The following is a 19148-nucleotide window of genomic DNA, read 5'->3' on the forward strand; positions in this document are numbered from 1 at the left end:
TGTATAGTACAGAGAAAACCCCCACAAAGTGTGGCAGTTAAACAACTACCCAGGAGCTGAAAACTGCACAGAGACTTCTGGAGGTCACAAAAGGCTGAGGAATACTGGAGTTCCCACCAGCCAGAGTGGATAAAACTAACTGAACATGGGCATTCAGTTGAATTCTCAGAAAGACCATCCTTTAGAAGCAGAGTTCATCTAACCCAGAGTAATAATTACCGCATTCTCAAATTTACCCTAACAAATCTAAAAAGATCAATTTTCAAAGGATAAAGCTAATTTACATTAAATATAAATGGCTAAACACTCCAATGAAATGGCAGAGATTGTCAAACTGGATAATAAGCAAGACCTAATTACATGCTGTTTACAAGAGTAACAGTTGTAAATTTAAAGATACAGATAAGTTAACATTAAAACAATATAAAAATGATATAAACACTAGTCATAAGAAAGCTGGAGTGGTTCTATTAATATTAGACATGGTAGGTTTCAGGACAAGAATATTATTATTAGAGATAGAGAGATTTTATAATGATATAAAAGCCAATTCACCAAGAAGACAAAACAATCCTGAATGCTTCAAGTATACATAATTATGTGCTTATGATATTAACTCTACTATAGCTAATGAGTAAAGAATTCCTCTTTGGGCGAGATGACAGCTTAAAAATAAAAGCAATTCTGATTCCAGGTACTTTTCCATATAAATTTGAGGTATAATTTGTAGTAATTTTTTTTAAATGTCAAAAACATTACTCTAGTATATCTTAGTGAAAGCCTGCTAAATAAAATATTACTTGGAATATCTTTTTAGGAAAATCCCTAACTATTTAAGATGGTTTAAATGGGATATTCACTGAAAATAAGGTTAGTAGGCATTCTTTCTAAATTAAGTTTTAACATTATCAAGAATAAAAATTCCTTAAACACTAATTGGTAATGCTGCATGTTATCCAAAGCAAATTAACAGAGGCAAGAAACTTCTCTAAATCTATACCTAAATACAGTTGGGAAAAAATAATTAAGTGAAATAATTACTGAATGAATAAGTGTGAAATTGTATACTGATTAAAACTAAGCATATGTCTAAGAGACAGATTTCTTTGAAATGGAATAGTCTAGCAAAGTTTCATGAAGGCATTAGATCTTACATAGAATCTTGAAGGAAAAAGATTTATGCAAGAGCAAAGGCATTTCTAAATAGAAGGCAAATCACAGAGGCCAAACGGGAAAGTAAGAAGAGTGGAATGAAAATGCTATCTAAAAAGTAGGAAACAAGATTCAACCGATTAGGGTATGTGCACTTTTTGCAATCACTTTATTTTTCTGGGTCTTCTCCATTTGAAGTTAGTCTTGCTTTGCTTTGTTTTTCCTTTTTGGAGTTAATAGTAAATATTGTACTTTCTACTCAAGCCTGTTCCTATGACCCATTGGTAACTAATGTTAGCAATTTATTGTATATGATTCTAGAAATGTTATATGCATCAAGGAATAAATGAATACTGTCCATTTACACCCATCTTTTTTTATTCCACAAAATATAAACTGTTCTGTACCTGCACTTTTTCTGCTTAACAATATATTCCTGAATTCAGTCAACAAACAATTTTTAGTGCCAGTTACTTGATACTAAGCATATGGATATACCATAATTTGACCACTATCAATCAGTGCAAAGTTCCCAGTTTTTTGTGTTATAAATAGCACTGCAATGAATGCCCTGTACACAATTTTTAGTCTACTAGAGGGGAGAGACTATTCCTTGAAGTAAAACTGCTGATTAAAAGAATTACTGAACATAACAGTGAAGTGCATTAGGGGGTATATATTTTTTAATGTACAAATTATTTTAAAGGTGATGGAAGTAAAAAGGTAAAAGTAAATTAGGATAGTGTATGATGCAAATTTACATGGGAATGTATAAAGAGGGAAATCAGTAAGAGTCTTCTAATTGGTTTCCATACATTTCCTGGAATAAATGAAATTTCAGAAGTTTTTGAGACAAAGAACTTGGGTGGTCAGTTGTAGTATAGTATTTGGCAAGACTCAGAGGCATAAATGGATGCCCAAACAAAAAAGGGAAAGCAATAAATATACCTGGAATTGAATTTCTCCTGGTTAATGTAACTAAATAAGGAAGACATAGAATGAAAACTGAAAGATGATTAACTTTAAAAACTATGTTACAGTAATTATTATGAGTGAAAATATTTTAAAAATAACGGCTAAAATATATGACTTGTCAATACATGACCTGGTAGTTATACCAAAAACACAAGTGAGTGAAAAGAAAGAGATTCTATCATTAAGTTTAAAGACAATTACTTTTATTTTTCACAGTCATTCATGCAAATTTTTTGTTTTTAACTTTAAAGTAATTCAGTGAAAAAATATCTAATAAGTAAAAGGATTATTAAGCAGATTTTTCTAATTTTGACTAAATTTGGTCAGAAATGCTATTTAGTATGAAAGACCTAAGTAAATTAAAACCTTGGTAATTTAATTTATCTCAAAAGAAAAACTATCCCTAATTTTGACTTACTTTTCATATATCTTACACGGGTCATACTTTTTAGAAAACCCAACAAACTAAATATGTATATTTATAGTAACTTCACAGGAAACCCACCTCTACCATGACTCATCCTCAAATATAGGCCAGCCTCCTTTCCCACGTCTAAAGACATAAACCCAAACCACAAACAGAGAAAGATTTCCTAGCATGAAGTGGTTATCAATGCCCAAGAGAGAGCTGTGAATTCAACTCTGAGTCTTATTAACCTGATTTAACACAATTGTACACAAGCTAAGTTATTACCTTCCTCAGCTAAAACTTCTACATAATAAAATCAATGAAGAAGGGGAAACCAGGATGGAAGTATATGGAAATGGAGAAAATTTAATAGTGAACCCTCCCCCCCAAAAAAAAACACAAGAAAAGGGTTTTGAGATAGAAGTGGAGCAAACTCAATATTCCATTATTGTTTAGTACAATTGTCCAAGTCATGGCAATATCCCTGCAGCCTCCAGAAATGGATGCAAACGTGCACCAAGTCTTGTACTTACAAACTTGTGAGTCTGCAACAGCAAGATGTCTTGGCTGAAATACTTTCAAAGCATTTTTTAAGATAGTGCTTTCATAAAACATACTTTTGTTATCTGGAAAATATGTGGAACTCCATAATTCTCAGGGATGCTAGATAAATGAGGTATCACTTAAATGGGATTTTAAAAGCCTGTAATATTTGAAGCTACAGTCCCTTTTAGTTTTGAGCTAAGTCCAAACAGGAGTTACTACAGTATCAACCAGAATATTTCTGATTATGATAAAATTACAAATGTTTTTAAATTAAAATATATTTAACAATACAGAACATAAACCATAGTGATCCCCACAAATAACCATTTTTAAATGTCTTTTTAGAACACAGTTCTATTTAACTACCAATAATTACAGAGGTAAAATTTTACCAGTAATTGTAAAAATGTCACTATTTCAGGATAATATTATAGCTCAAATCAAGTTGGGCATAACTTGATAAGAAATAATCTCCTGTTTTTTAAGAACTGTAGTTAATGTTTAACCACATATGACTCCCCAATTTTCCTAAGATCCAGGCATAAATTCATGCTTTGTGCTCCCTCTGCTGGCTCTAAGCTATTTTTTGTACAAGGCAATCCCATTACAATGCACTGAAAGGCACTGGTTCATTACATTTGGGATGTTAAAGATATAATCCAGCCCTCCTCTTTCCGTGTTGAGGAAAAACAAGAAGAAAAACGTATCTTGACAAGTTGATGCTGAGTGCTGACAGGTAGAATAATCCTGATCTTTTGACTCCTAATCCAGTGCTCCTTCCATTCCATTAGGACCTCACTGTCTTCATGTACAAAACTATTATCGCTTGCTACCCACAGTCACTTAAAGTCTGAAGCTTGGTGTCTCTGAGCCACACACAGATTTTTCACTGAACTGTAATTACAACTGTAAACGCACTTGACCAATATCCAGTGCACACATACTAGGCTCAAAGAGTATCCATGATTCTGTATCTTGGACAGTGCCCAATGCAAGTAACCTACTGTAAAATTCCCGGACACACTGAATACTTAACTTTCTCCTAATGTGCTTCTACCATTTGTTTACAAATCACATGTCACAAAATTCGCCTTGGAATATACGGTTGCCACACAATATGTCTTCATGTCAGTAAAAACCGTAGTCATCTTGTTGATGATGGTTAAGAGGAGGGTGACAGAACCATCTAGAGCGTGCCTATTACATCCCAAGTACAGGAGTAGGCCTTTACAGAAATTACTGTCAAGGGGAATTTGTAAGTAGCATTTCTATTCATAGTTTACAGAGAAGGAAGCGAAGGGAAAGTAGCTTGTTCAAGGTCTACTTGACATCAAGGTTTCTACCGTTTAAGATGTTCCTAACTGCTTTGATATTTTGCTCATTCTTCAACCAGCAAAGAGAGAAGCAGTAAAAGGTGCTTTCTTACCACCAGCACCATCATCCCCACCTCTCGCCCGCCCACCCCCCGCCCCAAAAAGAAAGCTTTGGGCAAAGGATACTTTATTAAAAACATGGATCTGTTAAATTTCTTTTAAAATTTAAGCTAAAGTGGGAAGGGTTAACAATACTTTCCTTACTTTTCGAAGAGTAAGGTACATGACCTATATTACAAATATTCATTAACCCACAGCATAAGTTAGTATTTAACCAGTTAACTGCCACGCGTATTTTGAATTTTAATTTTAAAAATCCGCCGCCTGCATCTATAGTATAGACGCTTATGGCATACAAAGGGCTAATTCCAATGGACTTTTAAATAATAACTGTATTTAATTATTTGTCAAGTAGTCTGTGTGCGGAAACCTGAAAACACTAGCTCCAGCCTGATAACAATACTATTTACATAGACACAAACAGTCTGGGATGAAGGAATCTAATCTGTTCAGACCAAAAGTAAATATTTATTAGCCAGAATATACAAGTCTGTCTTTGTGAGGAAGAGACATTTGTTTCTTGATGAAAGATACAACTTGTTATCTAAACCATGGATAATTTTTATTCAAAGCGGAGTTTAAATTCTATGTTCCTTCTGAAAACAGAAAACTAAAAGCATCAGTGCCTATCTTTGTTCTCTGGTGGCAATGATTTGTTATTCTTATGGAAGGGAATCATGTTCAAGTATTTACATGGAAAATAGTGTTAAAATGAACATATTCCTCAATTACTTATAGGTAACTTATTTGGACAGTACTGACAACAAACGTCATTTTAGAAAAGAGAGAGTAGCCTAGATTAAATCCGATCTTAAGCAATTTAGGAAAAAGTGACAAATGAATTGAAATTTTAACCTTGCATAATTTAAATAACGTGACCAACTTGTTACTCAGGGCTCTAGAGCTGGCATCATATAATATTAACTAGAAGCCCGGTGCACGAAATTCGTGCACGGCGGGGGGTTGTCCCTCAGCCCAGCCTGTACCCTCTCCAATATGGGACTCCTGGAGGGATGTCCGACTGCCCGTTTAGGCCAGATCCCACCAGGATCGGGCCTAAATGGGCAGTCGGACATCCCTCTCACAATCCAGGACTGCTGGCTCCCAACTGCTTGCCTGCCTGCCATCCTGATTGCCCTTAACCGCTTCTGCCTGCCAGCCTGATCACCCCCTAACCACTCCGCTGCCAGCCTGGTTGATGCTTAACTGCTCCCCTGCCAACCTGTTTGCCCCCAACTTCCCTCCTCTGCCAGCCTGGTCACCCCTAACTGCCCTCTCCTGCAGGGTTGATCACCTCCAACTGCCCTCCCTTGCAAGCCTGGTCCCTCTCAACTGCCCTCCCTTGCAGGCCAGGTGCCTCCCAACTGCCCTCTCCTGCTGGCCATCTTGTGGTGGCCATCTTGTGTCCACATGGGGGCAGGATCTTTGACCACATGGGGGCAGCTATATTGTGTGTTGCAGTGATGATCAATCTGCATATTACTCTTTTATTAGATAGGATAATTTTTTCAACTGAAGTGACAGATAAAAATAACGTCCTTTTTAATATTATGAAGAAAGGAATTTAGGGTAATGCAGACACACTTGTGCTTAAACACTAGTCCTCCACTAGCTACCTGAGGAAACCTGGGCGCTTCACTTCTCTGAGCTGTTTCCTTAGATGCAGTGATGACAGTGACAGCTGCTAAAACGGAAAATTAATTACATTAATTTTCTCATGTAATAATTAAATGAGAAAATTAATGTAAAAACTCTTCATAGGAAGACTAAGGAAAAGGCCACTGGTCAGTTCCAGTTAATTATTGGCACGTAGGAATATGGGCTCTGGGTTACCAGCTATCCCAACTCCGAAACTGTTACATGTTAGCAACAAGGTCTAACTTTTTAACAATACTGTGCAAACAATACTCAGCTCCTCTCTGGGCTGCGTCTGGACCACCAGCTGTCAGTATGTAGTTTCTATCTGGGAGAATCAGTGGAGAGGCCACATGTCATGAAACTGAGCAAAGCATCTGGAGTCAAGGTGCTGGGGTTAGATGGATGTTCAAAAAGAGAGATGTGCTCTGGCAGGAAAACGAGGAGCGGTGGTGAAGATGATTTTAACTCGATGGAAAGCTGTGTTTCTCTGGCACACCATGGTTTTGCGATAGCCCAGTACTATATTTATCGTCCAACTTAAAATCTTTGATTTTTATGTAAATGCCTTTCCATTTAATCCCTGATTCCCCAGTAAGGAGAATATGTATTCCCTGTCCTATCACAGACCGACCAGTTGGTTTATAATAGAATCCAGAGTCTCCACGATAACTCACATGTCTGGGATATAGTAAAAAATTACTCAACACACAATCTTGGTTAGAGGTGTATTGACTTTATTGATCTTGGGGAATGAACTTTTGGTTTTAGTGATATTCTCTACTGCTCTTCTGTTTTCTGTATCACCAACTTCTGCTCTATACTCTTGTCTTTAGTCTCCTTATTTTGGTTTCATTTGCTCTTCATTTTCTAGTTTCTTAAGGAAGACGCTGAGATAATTGATTTGAGGCCTTTCTTCTTTTCCAATATAGGCATTTCAGGCTATAAATTTCCCCCTAAATACTGCTTTAGTGGCATCCCACATCCTTCGATCTGTTGTATTTTCATTTAGACTTTGTACCACTGTATTTTATTTGCACAATTAGTCTCTTGTAGATAAATGCCAATCATTCCTACTCTACTAAAACGTTATTCTTCATTATAGAAAGCAACATATTAGGTATTCTTTACTTTTTCCGATAATGTTATAACACCTTCAGGGAAAACAAACACCACAAAGCAGTCTTAATTTCTAGTTCAAGTCTACCACTCTCGATTTTACTTGACACGTTATCCACAATAATCACTTCCTGAACACACCATACCTTTGCTCATGCTAACCTCCTGGCCTAAACGTCTCTTTCCTACAAAAATCTGCCTAGTAAATTTTTACTCACCCTTCAAAATTAGAGAAAACACTGACCACATTTTTCTTGTATCCATGCTTACTTCCCTCACTAAAAGACTAATTTCTTGAGCATGGAATAATTCATTTGGCCTCCTTTGTACTTAGCAAGTACCTGTATGTTTAAAAGGTTCTCAAAAAATGTTTGTTTAATTGAACTAAATTGACAAGTAGAAATAATGTGGGATGCAGTATGTTATGGAATGAATGTATGTGGACCTCCAAAATTCATATGGTAAAGCTCTTAATCTCGAGTGTGGCTGGATATAGAGTAAAGAAGAAAGGAAGGCTAAATGAAGTCAAAAGGGTGGAGCCCTGACCCAACAGGATTACTGTCCTTGTAAGAAGAGACACCAAAGAGCTCCCCCTCTTTCTTCAGGAACATACAAAGAAGCGATCACATGAGCACACAGCGAGACAGCTGCTGCAACCCAAGAGGAGAGCCCTTCCTGGACAACAACCCTGCCGGCACCTTCATCTTGAACGTCCAGCCTCCGGAACTGTGAGAAGATAAATTTCTGTTGTTTACACCACCCAGTCTGTGGCATTTTGTTATGGCAGCTCAAAGTGTCTAACACACATAGGGATGTGGTTAAGATGAGGCAGTTCCTCTTTCCCAACTAGAAGGGAGGTTAGGGTTCTTGGGCCTCCAGAACCAACAGTGCAAACTTTCTCTTTCATTGAAAAAAAAATATATATATATATTTGCCTTTTCTCCAGAAGGCTGTACTTGAAGCAGTACTGCCATTCTGATCTTAGCCATGGCCAATGCAACTCACTTCAGACCAAGAATATTCAACATTACATAACCCCTTTTATAAGCAAATCAATTCTAAAAAAAAGCTCAGTTCCATGACGACTGGGTTACTGAGGTATTAGAGAAGCACAAACTTTTTTTCTTTTTAAATATATTTTTATTGATTTCAGAGAGGAAGGGAAAGGGAGAGAGAGATAAAAACATCAATGATGAGAGAGAATCATTGATTGGCTGCCTCCTGTATGCCCCCCACTGGGGATAGAGCCCACAACCCAGGCACGTGCCCTGACAGGGAATCTAACCGTGACCTCCTGGTTCATGAGTCAACACTCAACCACTGAGCCATGCCAGTAAAGCAAGAAGCACAAATTAGTTACTCCAATAATGTATTATCTTATCGCTATGGAGAACTATCACAGTACTTCTAAAATAACTGTTATTTATTAAAATAAAGGTAAAGAAAAATGAAGAGTGCTGGAGAGGATTTCTGATTTTGGATGGGACAGTCAGAGAGCTTCACTGAGGAGGTGACATTTAAGCAAAGACCTAAAAAAAGTGAGGATGTGAGTTGTGGGGGTATCTGGGAAAGAGTATTCTAGAAAAAAGAAATAATAAGTACAAGTGGACCAAAGAAAAGCTTGTTCAACTTGAATTATCAGTAACAATCTCATGCATCTCTTTAAATGATTATTTAAAACTTGAAAGATCTAAATCATATCATTATTTTTATTTGGCAAGACCCCCACCCCCACTTCTAGAGAAAAAGTAAGTTTTAGCTTTTTTACTTAAAACAGAAAATTAAATGATTACTCTTCAACCATCAATCTGCGCAGAACAGAAATTGGACTTGAAAAACATAATGCTGCAGAAAACATCTTTTAAGACTGACTAGATTGCAACATGATAATTACTATATTCAATAATTCAACAATATAACTGCAAGAACCTATCTACTTCTGAAAAGTGAGAACTGGTAGATAGAAAGTGAGATGTGCCAAAGCCGGTTTGGCTCAGTGGATGGAGCGTCGGCCTGCGGACTGAAGGGTCCCGGGTTCGGTTCCGGTCAGGGGCATGTGACTTGGTTGCGGGCACATCCCCAGTGGGGGTTGTGCAGGGGGCGGCTGGTCGGTGTTTCTCTCTCATCGATGTTTCTAACTCTCTATCCCTCTCTCTTCCTCTCTGTGAAAAATCAATAAAATATATTTAAAAAAAAAAAAGAAAGTGAGATGTGAACTGTGTCATATTAAAGCTGGAATGGAAAATAATTTGCTAAACTTATTTCCTTCAGACTGAATTATCACTACAAATAAAAGGCAGGGAGCTGCCAGGAACACCAGAAAAATTAAAGTACTTATTACTTTAATTTAAATGGAAAACATGCTAACCACCAATAAATAGTGGTTGCAGTAATCATGGGAAAAATAATAATAGCAGAATTTGGGTGCTCACTATGTGACATTAGCACTGTGATAAGTGTTTTGCATACATTAGTTATCTCATTTAAACCTGGCCTCAACCCAGAGGCAGGATTCCTATTATCTCCACCTTATTGGCTAAAGACCACCAGCTTCTCAGTGGGAAACTAGCACTCAAGCCTTGGCAGCCTGTCCCCACACCGAAGCACCAGGCCACACTGCCATGAAAACACCAACATCTGTAAGTCAACCTTAGTGACGAGTCCCACTAGTCCTGGCCAGAATATGACACTTAACTATTTACAGTTCTTTTTTTTTTTATAAAGAAATATTATGATGGGGTAGAAAGAAGAAAGTAAAGGGGGTATGAATGGTGATGGAAAGAGACTTGACCTGGGGTGGTGAACACACAATACAATATACAAATGATGTATCACAGATTGTACACCTGATTTCTAAATAATTTTATTAACCAACTAGAGGCCCGGTGCATGAAATTCGTGCACGGGGGTGGGGTGGGGGTGGGAGGTGTCCCTCAGTCCAGCCTGCACCCTCTCCAATCTGGAACCCCTCACAATCCAGGACTGCTGGCTCCCAACCGCTCACCTGCCTGCCTTCCTGATTGCCCCTAACTGCTTCTGCCTGCCAGCTTGATCACCCCCTAACCACTCCCCTGCCAGCCTGATCGACGCCTAACTGCTCCCCTGCCAGCCCAATTGCCCCTAACTGCCTTCCCCTGCCGGCCTGGTTCCCCAAAACTGCCCTCCCCCGCCGGCCTGGTTCCCCCCAACTGCCCTACCCTGCCGGCCTGGTTCCCCCCAACTGCCCTCCCCTGCAGGCCTGGTCCTCCCCAACTTCCCTCCCCTGCCAGCCTGGTCCCCCGCAACTGCCCTCCCCTGCCGGCCTGGTTCCCCCCAACTGCCCTCCCCTGCAGGCCTGGTCCTTCCCAACTTCCCTCCCTTGCCAGCCTGGTCCCCCCAACTGCCTTCCCCTGCAAGCCTGGTCCTCCCCAACTTCCCTCCCCTGCCGGCCTGGTCCCCCCAACTGCCTTCCCCTGCTGACCTGGTTCCCCCATCTGCCCTCCCCTGCCAGCCTGGTCTCCCCCAACTGCCCTCCCTTGCCAGCCTCGTCCCCCCAACTGCCCTCCCTTGCTGGCCTGGTCCCTCCCAACTGCCCTTCCCTGCCGGCCATCTTGTGGTGGACATCTTGTGTCCACATTGGGGCAGCCATTTTTTACCACATGGGGGTGGCCATCTTGTGTGTTGGAGTGATGGTCAATTTGCATATTACTCTTTTATTAGATAGGATGTTACCCCAATAAATTCAATTTAAAAAAATCCTAAAAAATATTATGAATCCCAGCTGGCATGGCTCAGTGGTTGAGCATCGACCTATGAACCAGGAGGTCACGGTTTGATTCCTGGTCAGGGCACATGCCCCGGTTGTGGGCTCGATCCCCAGTGTGGAGCGTGCAAGGGGCAGCCAATCAATGATTCTCTCTCATCACTGATGTTTCTATCTCTCAGTCCCTCTCTCTTCCTCTCTGAAATCAATAAAAAAATATTTTAAAAAATATTATGTATCCCTTTAAAAACTCAGGATTTTAATTTTTCTTCTTTATGATATGCTAATGAGATGCAAATAATTAATAATAATGGCATAACCATATGCTCAGAATATGTCTTGATTTGGCCAGCAAGTCCCAATTTATGAATTTGTCCTAGTGGAACTATTAAATAGAATCCGGGTTTGAATAATAAATTTTATGGTCATCTACTTAATAATAACTTCATTTTTTATTCTGCCCATTCACTGTCTTTCTTATTAAATGATGGAACATACTAAACTGCTATCATGCTTCGTTTAGGGGGTATAAATTCACCACACTTCTAATCAGATTGTTGGTACTCTCAACATTTAAAGTACAACTTTTTTCCTGTCTCCAAATGGCTCCACAACTCTTTTCCAATTCATACGTCTGATCTCATCTCCTCCCACACCCTGTCCCATTCCCCATTCTTTTTTCCTAAATGAACCTTTTGTCTTTGTCGCCTACTCCTGCCTATATCTTTTTTCATGCAACCCCCTTCACTTGGAACAGCCCACTAATCCATCAAATATCTGTCCTCAAATCACTTTTTAAAAGTCACTTTATCAGTGAAGTCTACCTGAGGTCACCCATCCACCCACCTGTCCTATTTATAGAGTGAATCCATCAGATTAACCACTGTGAGGCTCAAATTTGAAATGTTTTTGTTATTACACTGCTGTGAGGTTCACCATATTCAGCACATCAAAAAGAATGTGAATCCTGACAAGCTTTACAATTTAAAAGTAGAACTTTAGATATATCTACAACCAAAGGGAATGCATAATCCAGAGGGATCTAAAAAATTATAAATCCAACCACTGCTTTCAAATGGTACAGATACAGGGACAAACAGTCAGATGTGGATATTTGATTGTCAAAAGGAAGACCATAGTCATTGGGAATATACAATCTAAAAAAATTACTCCAAGTCTCACGGGGAACACTGATGAATTGGAACACTGGTCTTACACTGCTTCTATCATTTACAACTTGCCCAATTCTGAGCACTGTGTCTGTCTGTCCTTGTTGACAATAAGGACAATGATATCTGCTATGGAGAAAAATTAGAAAAACAAAGTGGCTCGTGAAAGGCCATCTCTTTTAGGTCAAAGACTAGTGATTTAGTCTAACGAATGTGATAAAATCTCATTAATGAGACAGGGCAGAGCCCATATAAGGACACAGTGGTCAATGGAGCTCCTAGGAGAAATCTCCATCCCTTTCCCAGGAAGATCCTGAATGCTCACCCTTACTGACTCGAAGGCTGTTGTCTGTGCAGCAGCCCACACTCTGTCTCACCGCTTCCCTAATAAACGCACTTTCACTTTAAACTCCGTGCTGGCTCACGTCTGAATTCTTTCCTGCAAGAAGCCAAGAACCCACAGTTGGTCATGGACCTTAGGGTCCCCAGATCCCCGACCACCTGCATCACTAAGTATTATGTTTTTTAGTAGAATTATATATTCAACAAAGAAGATAATTAGTTCTAGATAACACTGTAGTTTTCGAGCGTCATGGTTTGTTTAAAACAAGCAATGGATTAAAATTCAAAGCTGAAATAGAACATCAAAAAGATATTTTAAAGAGATAATGTAGCTAAAAATATTACAGTGAAAACTAAACTCGGAAAATATTTGAGTAACAAATATTAATAGGCAAGATAAATAACTGTAGGTCATCAGAAGAAATGTCAATTGATTATGTAAGAGGGAAAATTGGCGTCTCTAAACACACAAAATCATAGCAAACACCTGCAGAAACAGATCAGGAATAACATGATAATACTGAGAAGCTTCTTTATGCTAAAGAACACAACATTATTGGGAAAGTGAGTTCTTCAGTTTTGCTATGAGGAAGCATGTCATATTTCCACATGTTGTAAACAAATAAAGCCACATTACCCTCTGAGGTGACTACTTATTCACTTTAATTTGTAAAGTTAAGGAACATAGACTCAAATAAGTATGTACATTCCCCAATATATATAAAGCAGTGATTTAAGTCATGTGCTAACAAATTCAAATCTAAGGCTACAGATACATTAGAGCTGAGTTAGTTATTAAGTAATAATTTTAAGAGGTCATTGTACTGTTTGGGGTAGCATTCCCCCTAAACCAGAACAAAGCAACCAACATTTTGATAGTAAAAGGCATTGCAAATTAAAGCCAGATTGACTTGGTCTCCCTTAAAGAAAAGATGCAGCAGTGACTTACACTTCCAGGTCTGTAAGGCCTCTGAGTGATACCATGATTCTAGCTCAGGTGAGTCATCTCTCAGTGGAACCACACGCTATTTATGTGTACAGATTCAATGTACAAACAGGTTACAATTACCATTATTATATTTGCAGGGGGAAGGGAGGGACTAGAAAACCAGACAGCGAGGATTAAATAAAGTTTCTCTAGACCACAGTAACAGGAAATACCACAAACTTGCCACAGTCACACCAACAGTTATGCAAATTTTGGTAGCCTAGATACCTCTTACATTTGCTGCTTAGCTCTAGTCACAGAAATCAGGGGACAGTGCTTCTTGAAAAGGAATATTTTAAAACTAATGAATATCAAAGCTTTCTTTCCTGCCCTAGCTGGTTTGGCTCAATGGATAGAGCGTCGACCTGCGGACTGAAGGGTCCCAGGTTCAATTCCAGCCAAGGGCACACGCCTGGGTTGAGGGCTCGATCCCCAGTAGGGGGCATGCAGGGGGCAGCCAATCAATGATTCTCTCTCATCATTGATGTTTCTATCTCTCTCTCCCTCTCCCTTCCTCTCTAAAATCAATAAAATATATTTTTTAAAAACGCTTTCTTTCCTTTAAACTAGGTATCACAACACATTGCCTCAATATCTTGCCGGCTAGAGTATTGTGTTGTTATGCAAAACAAGATAAAGCAAGAATGAAAACAGGGACTTGCGCTTCCTATTGACTTATAGTATGTGCTACTTGAAAAGAAATGCACCTAAGAAAAGGAATTACTAGTATTAACATTAAACACATAAAAAATAAACTTAAAAATAACATTTTAAAAGTCTATTATAATGTGATCTGTATAAAAACGTACCTATATCAATAGTAACTTCTAACCCCTAGAGTAGCTTCTGCTTACTTGTTTATTTTAAGTTAGAAGAATGACACAATTGCTAGTGACTAAAGAGAGGAATGACAAGGAATCCATGAGACTTTTAGTCACTATTAGAAATTATATTCAGTAGCTAATTGATCTCATTTTTTCTTTTCCCAGTGGTAAGTAAAATATAAAACTTATCCTTTGGGTTAACAGTGAAAATTTGCCAATGTTTACTTTGTGGAAGATGGTTAAAAACCTTTTAAGAATAGTGTTTAACCACTATTACTTTGAAAGGGGTAAATCAAACCTATATAAAAAATTAAAACCAAACTTAGACATTTGGGATACAACACTGTGAACTTTTATAAGGATGGGTGGTTTTGAAAAAGACACTGCATGTTGGGAGTGTAGAAACCCAATGAAATGGTACCTATAGAATTTAGACCAAATAATACAGCTTTGAGTTTCTTGTTTCTATAGTCTACAATTCAATTTTAAATTGAAGCCAGTTTTGAATTTTATTTTGTTTTAAATGTTTTTATTGATTTTAGAGAGGGAGAGGGGGAGAGAGAGAGAGAGAAACACTGACCCGCTGCTTCCTGCACGCCCACCACTAGGGAGCAGGCCTGCAACCCTGCCATGTGCCTTGACTGGGAATTAAACTGGTGACCTCTTGGTACATGGGATGATGCTCAACCAACTGAGCCACACAGGTCAGGTCTAGCCAGTTTTTTAAAGTATCTCCAACTAAAATTGTAAGTAGAGAATAGAAGTTCAATAATTTAAACACAAATGTTAACAATGTATAATCATCAATAATATCAGGCTTATAGCTGGCTCTAAGGTGGGTTGAAATTATTTTAAGGCAAAGTTATTTAATAAAATCATGTTATTATTAAAAGGCTTCTTTGGAGGCAATATAAGGTTAAAAGTGTGGCTTTTATACCCAGAATATTTGGGTTTTAATACTTGCTTTGGTGTCTTCTAGCAAGGTATTGTAAATCATTCTGTGTATCAGTTCCCTCATCTATAATATGGGGGTATTAATATTAACTATCTCACAGAGTTGCTTTGAGGATTAAAATAAAAATAGTTAATAATGAAAAGAATGTCCATTACAGAGTAAGAGCTCAATAAATATTAGCTATTATCATCACTACTGGACAAAGAAAATTATATGTATGCTCTCTCTAATACACAGCCTTTAGGAAATCTATACAGTACATCTAAAGTTCATTTAAAATTTAATTTTTAATGACCTGCCTCTTATAGAAGCTAGTTTGTAGAGCTGTTGTGTGAAACAAGCAATCTCTTGGAGCATATCTGACTCTAGTTTAAGATCGATATACGAATGTGCATAGAAAATGCCCAAGAAAATTAGTAACTCTTCAATTCCCATTCCAGCTCAAATCTGTAAGATGGAGATTTAAAAGGTAACAGGATTGAAATGAAATTTTAAAGTCTCAATATGTGAAATTAAAAAAAAAAAAAGCAGCTAGCCGTTGAGAATAATTCCTTAAGCACACGTATGGGAAGATGCATTTATCTCACATCATAATGCTGTGACATTCAATAAGATGAAACTTTGATCAGAGCAGGAACTCCAGAAACTTGGATTCTACTTCCAGCTTGTGTGCTCTTTGCCAAACCATTTAGCTTCTCTCTATTCTTCTTTGCTTCCTCCTCTTTTGCAATATAGAAATAAATCATTTCATTGTCTATCTAACCCAGAGGGATAGGATTAGAGTAAATGCCATTCCTACTTTGACCAAATTGAAAAGATTTACTTTTCTCATCCTGAGCATGATGATTTAGTTACTTAGTGCTAGTAGGTGAAACATTAACTTCTGATTTACATCACCGCCTATTTAAATTCTGGAAGTCAAATAAATGTAAAGGCTGGCATCATGACGTGCCAAGGCATGGAGAGTGGGTGGAATCACTTTTCTTCCATATACGGGAAACGCTGTATGTTTAAGTCTGTTAGACATTTAGTTACCAAGAATATTTCTATAATAAGCAGTTATGCAAGTCTGCATGTCTGAATATGTACATGAAATTCCCTGCAAATGGAAGCCTGAGGGGAACAGCATCCAATTGGAAGAACTTTGTATCCATTCCAAATCCTCCATACATAGTCTAAACTTCGTAAGAAATTTTAATTTTGTTATTTAGGGTGTTGTTCTTCAGGAACTTTGGTTACTTTTATATACCCACAGGTACATCAGCTAAGACTTGAGTGCCTCCTTTACCAATGAAATCTAGATCCAGTACCATTTTTTTGGGGATCAAATAAGAATTTCATATCGTTGTTTCCTAAGATTATATTATTTCTTTCTTATTTTATTTCTATATGTCAAAATTCCCATATCTTTTTTGCACATTAAAATTTACTTAATAAGTATCTTTTGTTATACATATTTATTGATTTGATCTAAATTTCTTCCCTTTGGCCAACAAATTGTACAATATAACTCAGTGACATTTCAGTGCAAATCACTATGGCAGGGCAGTGCAGCATTTACTTTGAGTCGGGTTTTCATGTTACTGTTGGTTTTCAATACTATAAACCTTACCAATATTCTAATAGGTAACACTAGAGGCCTGGTGCACAAATTCGTGCATGGGTGGGGTCCCTCAGCCTGGCGGGCCATTGGGGCCAATCGGGGCTGTCTCACCAAGTCCCGATTGGGGTGGCTGGCCAGGGGGAGGGATGGCAGTAGGTTGGCTGGCCAAGGGAGGTTGGCTGTGGGAGCGCACTGACCACCAGGGGGCAGCTCCTTCATTGAGCATTGTCTGGTCATAATGGTCACTTAGGCTTTTATATATATAGATACTGAAAATATTTTACTAAACATTGCCAACTGGGTATAGTATAATAAATTTGTATGCTTCTCCACTAGGTAATTTTGGATTTTAAAAAAGTGCATTAAAATTTTTAATACATACAGTGATATACTTTCTTAATTCTTATCTAAATTTCTAAAATTTCATTCTGTTACTACTATTACAGCTGCTAGCTTCCATAATTTATTTATGCAAAAAAACCTATTTATAACTAATTTTCCAGTATTGTATTTAAATTTCAAGAGGCAAATTTAATGTAAAATAATTTTACTTTTCCCTCTGAATTTCTTCTGCTTATTTAGAGTGGCCATAGGAAATGTTATTTTTGTATTTTTATGAGGCATCTTTCAAAGCATGCTGAAATTGCTTTGATGGTTATGGTTTACCATAGAAATCCAAAAAAAAGTGGAAAATTTATAAAATACTTAGCTGAGAGACAAAAGAAATGCAATTCTATATATTCAAGAATTAAAGAGCCTTCCTTTGCCAGGCAATTTTACTAGGTATCTATGGAAACTATAACCAGAATACTTCATTATCTAATGATCCTATTTTGGATGCTATTTTGAGGTGTAGTAGCATTTTAACAGGATTGCCATCTTACAGTTTCTGGTCAAGTAACCCTCTGAAGAAGTGGGTTATTAGACTAAGAAAGCCTGCAAAAAATTACCTGTAATAATCTAAAAACCATTCAGTCTCAGCAAATATGAAGCACCTACTGTGAATCTAAGTATTGCATAGGTGCTAGGGATTGGTGGATTGAAAAAACCCACATTTTCTGCCCTTGTGGGTTTACGTCTACTCTAGGAGAGAGACAGAAAAAGAAAGGACATGTGTGTGAGACAAAACATCATATTAAGTGTAACAATAGGTTTGGGGAGAAGGGGAAACCTGTCTGAGGAATTAACAAGGGTAAGAAATACAGAGCAGGGAAAAGAACAATCTAGACAGGAAAGAACATGTAAAAAGCTCTAAGATGGAAAAGGGGTCAGCAAATCCAGGAAAAGATAACTTGTGAGCTCGAGAATGTACCACCCTGAGGGCAGAGGGGAGCCACTGGAGGATTTTAAGCAAGGAAGAGACCATGTGATTTCCACGATCTGAAGATGCTTGCTAGATGAGGAGTTAGGAGTGGGAGTGATGGGAGGGAGGTGTGAACAGGACGGGAGGCTTTCACAGTCCAGGTCTGAGGTAAGGGTGATCTGAGGGAGAGGGGCTGGCAACAGGAACAGAGAGAAGGAGAGATTCCATTTACATTTTGGATCCAGAACTGAAATGGATAGAATGAGGATGGAAGTGGGGGAGGGGGGGGAGAGAAAATATTGATGATTCTTATGTGATGAGCACAGGCAACCTGATGGATAGAGACACCGCTGACTGAGGAGACTGAAAGAAAAGGTTTGTGGAGAAAGGTTAAGAGTTCACCTGAGAGATGGGGCCTGTGAGAGGTCTGAGTGGTGATGTTAACATGAAGGCAAATGACAGCAGCTGACAATATGGGACTGAGCTCAGAATTTCAGCTGGAGTTATCAATTTGGGAAGCATTTGGCACATGGGTGACAAGTAAAGTCACAGAAAGAGATGAAAATGCCTAAGGTGAGAATTTCAGTAAAAAGAGAAGACCCTAGGATCAAACTTGAAGGAATTCTAATGTTTAAAGCAATCGAGCCCACAAAGAAATGCAAAAAAGGTGGGAAGAAAGCCAGCAACATGCTTGTCACATGTGCCAAGAGAAGGGGGCGGGGCAAAGCTGTCCACCTCAGCTGAGACCCAGCAAAGACCAGGTTTGTCAAGCTTTGCCCTCCTCCCTTCCACAGAACACACAGTAGTGATTCATCCTGTAATTCTTGAGATGGAAAAATAAAACCCCAAATCCCCAAACCAAGAAACATAGTGAATACATAAAAAACATTAATTGCCTATTGTTTATTCTTCCCAAGTTTTCTGATCTGGATTTACCTGTCCTATTTTGACTT

The 19148-nt window shown here is 38.3% G+C and overlaps 1 protein-coding gene across 2 annotated transcripts in view; it reads right to left on the reverse strand.

Moving 5' to 3' along the window:
• DYM (dymeclin) overlaps positions 1–19148 on the reverse strand; it is a 238356-nt gene that overhangs the window by 67011 nt on the left and 152197 nt on the right. The gene's annotated exons all lie outside the window — the stretch shown is intronic.

This window comes from Cnephaeus nilssonii (genome assembly GCF_951640355.1).
Source record: "Cnephaeus nilssonii genome assembly, chromosome: 11".
NCBI classification, from domain to species: domain Eukaryota; kingdom Metazoa; phylum Chordata; class Mammalia; order Chiroptera; family Vespertilionidae; genus Cnephaeus; species Cnephaeus nilssonii.